The following is a 5168-nucleotide window of genomic DNA, read 5'->3' on the forward strand; positions in this document are numbered from 1 at the left end:
TGGGGCAGTTTATTTATTTGTTTGTTCATTTATATAGCACACTTACCCTAGAGTTATCTGGGCGCATGAGGCAATAGTACCTTCTTTAGTTGATTTGCAGTTTGACAGCACCAAAGCAGATTTTTTGGTGCTGTTCCAGCAGTTGTATCAGGGTTTGACTGTGTCGGCAGTGTTGTTCCAGATGGGGAGTAGTCATTGAGCCGCGATTGAGCTGAAGATCGTTGCGGTCAAAGAAGTGCAGATCGTGAGGGCCACCCGTGTTGGCTCGTCAGTAAAACGGCTGGTGACTATGTGTGCAATTCGAGTCAAACGGCTCAAGTGCAGTGTTCGAAGATCGTGGTTTGAAGGCTCCTACGCGGTTGAGAACACCTTCCCGGTCTGCTCAGCTGCTGCTAAAAATCTGCAGCAGAGATACTGGTGGTTCAAAGAGGTGGTTCGAAGACGACAGGTGAAATGATGAGCTTCAGGTTCGAGCCAGGGTAGTGACGTGCTCAGCTATTGTGGTCACGGCAGCAAACTGACTTGAAGGTGCAGTTCAGCAGTTTAAAAATATCAGTCACATGCTTGCTTCAGCAGCCGATATACTAAAATTGGAACGATACAGAGAAGATTAGCATGACCCCTGCGCAAGGATGACACGGAAATTCCTGAACCATTCCATATGATATGATATGTTATTTATAACATGCTTAATACCCAGAGGTTTCTAAGCGCTGACCCGGGGATCGAACCTGTGTTGGTCTGTGTCGTCTTGCTTTCAAGGTGAGCACATTGCCCCTGAGCTATCCTCCCAAGACATATAAAAAGAAAACAAAAAAGGGTAAAAAATAAATCTTAGAAAAGAAACAGCAGTCACATTATTCTAGGGGGTGAGTGGTGTTGAGCTGGGTTCGGATACGGTCTTGCTGCATTTGGAATGCAATGTTCGAGAAAGGTGAATCATAGGTTCCGGCATGGTTGGTTTGATAGTTGGTTCGACTGCGAAGATGATGGAGGTGAGTGGTGCCACAGGATCGGCTCAATCGAGCGTTTGAGGATCGTAAGGGCCACCAAGTTCAGTTTGACAGTCAGTTGGATGGCAAAGATGTTGGGGGCTGTATATGTAGTTTGGTTTGAGAGGGCCGAGGCGGTCAATGAAGTGTTCAATGATCAGGGCTCGATGGGCCACCAGGACCAGTTTGACTGGCAATGGTAATCAGCAGCAAAGATTCTGGTGGTTTGAACAACATTTCGAAGGCAGCAGATGCGATGATGAGCATGCAGGTTTCCTGGCTGTCTTGGTCCTCAGGTTGCTGTGATCCCCGAATCCAGGGGCTCAGCGATATTTTCTTATTTATTTTTGGGATTTATTTGTGTCAATTGTTTAACATAAACCTTGAACACATTAATATATAAAAGAAAATACATTCAATATTACCTCACAAATAATCAAAAACATAAAACATACTGCTTATCCATCCCTTGTCTTACATTCATAAATGCAAATAAAATTCAATCTGTTTTGAAATAACATCAGCATATAGACTCAACCAATTCATCATGTAATTTCACATTAGCCAATATTATTCTTGGAATATGTTTCTATAAATTAAACACTGATATTATGACGATTGATCTGTCCGATATTATTTATCACAACTGCTCAAACCCGTGCAGGTTCCTAACACTGATCCTCCTTGCACTCCAATTGATAAATGCTCTCAAGTTGTTTCCTCATTTTCACCTTCATTGTATATTACACACGTCCAAAATTCATCTGCACCAATGGAATTTAAGTCATGGATATATTTAAAATGAAAGAATGATACGTTTTGTTCCTTGGTCACATTCTCCCAAGCACTAGGGAGGCTGGTTCATAACTACAGGAGTCCTACAAAGCAGGGTATTACCCAAATTGACCTTTTACAATTGACCTTTTCCACAATTGACCTAATTATAGTAGTCCTAATTGACCTTCTGCACAATTGACCTTCATATTATCTTAGTTATTTTATATATGTAATGGATTGGTTTTGCATTATAAATAATATAAGTGGATTGGGTGAGGGTTGCAGGGGTTTTTGGATTGGTTTGAGGGCTGCGGGGGCTTTCCCCCCGCCGCCCTATATGTCCTAATTGGTCAATTCGCCCGATATATATATGTCCTAATTGGTCAATTCGCCCGAGGTCAATTCTCCCCAGGTCAATTATGAAAAGGTCAATTAGTATACAACCCAAAGCAGCGAGGTCCTGTTATTGTTGTGAGCGGCAGAGAGGCAGATATTGTCCCAGCAGCAGGTCATCCCCACCTGGTTACATTCTCACTAGGATGAAAGGCCCTTTGAAATGCAGCATCCTGGTGAGAGGCCAAACCTTCTCTGAATGGGTGTGCCCTTTGGTCCCTGTTCCCAAGCCAGCTTCCTGTGGAGTGACCGTCTTCTAGGAAAGGGTTTTACCTACCCTTACAAATGAACAGAGAGGAAATCCCCAATGGTGACAGTCCTGCTAGGAGTAGCAAGGTCCAGCCTGTGTGGAGAGAATACACATAATCTTTGCACAGCTGACCATCTACTTACAGGGCTGAAACATGTCTGAAGTGAAATTGCTGTGGCTGTAAAAATTAGGAGAATACTATTCACCATATTATAACTCAGGTATGGGTTATACTTATAGATTATTCTGCCACCAGGAGGTAGACTCATAATTATAGGGTTTTGTAACAGGTGTGCATATCTTAAAAGCAGCCTTTGTACCCCGGAGACTTGGCTGTCACTGCACCTGTCGAATGGACACCTGCTACCTCTGAACCTGCTCTGTGCCACTGATAGGGCAAGCACTGCAGACAATAATACTGAAGCAGCAGGACAAAGGCACACGCTATGCTTTTGGCATGGGGCTTATGAAAGGGGAAATTGATCAGCAGATTTCCCTTTCGGAGATCGAATTACCTGCATAATATTATTTTAATTAAAATCAAAAAAGCCAAGGCTTCTACACCCTTGCAATCCGTCACACATTTAGACATTAACCAATAGAAACAGTGATTTGAAAAAATCAATTGGAATATTCAGTAGGGCTTAGGACATTTACAAGCAATATCAGAAGTCAAAAGTTATAATCAAACGGAAGCTAAGAAACAACCAAGAAGAGGTTCTGCTATTTGTAATTTTATCCACCTCACCACTCCCCACCCTGGCCTCAGATGTCTTCACAGCATTATCTGTGAGGGTTTTCTGCACTCACACTGTCTGTGAGGAAAGCTTTCAAAGGCCCCTGCAGCTCAGTCAGCCGGCCTGACATACTTGAACCTGTAAATCCAGAGTAAGGGTCTCCAGAGAGAGTTATTCTCTGGAGGATGGTTGCTTTGGTCCTAAACTTAGCAGGCCAATTTAAAAGTGGTTGTCACTTTGAACATAAAGCACATAGATGCCAAAAAGTGTGAGCTTACTGCAGAAGCTACCACCTAAAAAAATGGGGGCTTAGAAGAAGTTCTGAAGCCTGTTAAGGGAGGTGTAAAATCAGAAATTACCTTGTACAATGGAAAGCGCAGATCGCTCTGCACCCAAAAAGAGAGGACTGTGAGTCCGAATGGAAAGCCAGGAGAACAAATAACTGACCGAGCCTCAACAGTGGGCCCATTTTGCTGCCACTGAGGAAAAGAAGGTATGTCAAAGAGAGACTTACAAGTCAAACTGGTCCATGGTTAATTTAGCCCCCCGCGCCGTGATATCAAGGCAAAGACCAGGGACTTGCCAACATTAGTTTCATGTTTCCTGGTTCCTGTCAGCACTGCTGCGTCGCAGAGCAGCCATGGCACAATTGGGTATTTGGGTTGTACTTCACTCGTTTACATTTCTTGATTCTTGCTTTCATTCTGTCATCTCCAATCAGAGAAGATTCCACAGTGAGGGAAAGGGAGTGTTATGGAAGGCACGAATCCATGGGGAAGAAGATGTAATTACAGTTATTTTAATACTTGTTTGACTGCACTTTTAAAAGAAAGTATTGGTTAAATACAATCGACCTCATTACGAGTATGGTGGTCATTTTACCATAGCACCATATTATAACTTTGGTAGATACCTTGAGGAAATAGCTCCAGAACTTACTTGGAGGTATTTCCTCCAAATAAATGAAGGAATTATTAATGCCCTTGGACTTAGCGCCAGCAGGGACTCCTCCAATCCCCAGTGTGGTTCCAAAATGGGGAATAACACTTCCTCCCCACCAAACATATAAGGTGGATTTACAGCCACCATGAGGGGCGATCAAACTCGTAAAAGCCTAGTTCAGATTTCTACCATCTAGACATATTGTAAATGTTGTAAGTTCCCAAAGAGCTTGTTGTTTGGTATCCAGCCAGTATAGTGCATGTTTCTTCAGAAGTGACAAGCAACACATCCTCATTGCAGTGTACTAAAATACAGTGAAATGGATATCGTTATAAAACGATGTGTTAGTTGCTCCAACTACTACCAGCTACAGCTCTTGCATGCACCATATAGAAATGAACCTTACGTAAAATAAAAAAAACAATCCATATACATAATTTGTCCACTCACTACGATGCACTTCCAAAATAATGCACACTAAAAATGCATCTTATATACACTAAATGTAACCTTTTTTCCATTGTGTTTTCCTGCAGTTGAGATTCACCAATGACATGTGCTAACCTACACGTTTTTATCCCCAAAAGCACCTGTTGTATCATCATCACCATGGACTGGCGATTATGGTGTGACCTTGAAGTACAACAGGAGATTGTGGTGGGAGTTCATGGTACTGCTTTGTCTGACCCCACCTCTGTCCTACATGTCCATGCTAAATGACTTGCAATACACCATTAGTGTGACGAATCAAATTCCGGGGTACCAATGGTCCAGGGATGAATATCGGGTTCTAAACCATCAATGGTATGATATGATATGATGTGGCATTTATAATGCGCCTGTACACAAGTGTTTCTAGGTGCGAGAATCATCAGACCTACATCTCTAATACACCAGAATGGATTTGAACATATTGGATTAAACAAGCATACAATTAAAATTATAAACCTCCTTGGCCACTTTTGGCAATGTGGACGGAACTGCAGGTTTATCTCCTCGAAACGTCGAGGATTGTTGGTTATTTGCAACAAAGTGAAAATAAAATGATTACCCAATGATATTATTATTATTATTATT

At 42.2% G+C, this 5168-nt stretch overlaps 1 non-coding gene across 1 annotated transcript; it reads left to right on the forward strand.

Annotated features, from left to right (window-relative positions):
* The first annotated feature begins 564 nt into the window (after window positions 1-564).
* Window positions 565-667, forward strand: LOC138514810 (U6 spliceosomal RNA). Its single transcript, XR_011281958.1, has one exon. It is a non-coding gene; the product is annotated as a U6 spliceosomal RNA (small nuclear RNA).
* Window positions 668-5168: the final 4501 nt, after the last annotated feature.

The sequence above is a fragment of the Ambystoma mexicanum genome, chromosome 12 (assembly GCF_040938575.1).
Source record: "Ambystoma mexicanum isolate Mex_15411 chromosome 12, UKY_AmexF1_1, whole genome shotgun sequence".
Lineage (NCBI taxonomy): Eukaryota > Metazoa > Chordata > Amphibia > Caudata > Ambystomatidae > Ambystoma > Ambystoma mexicanum.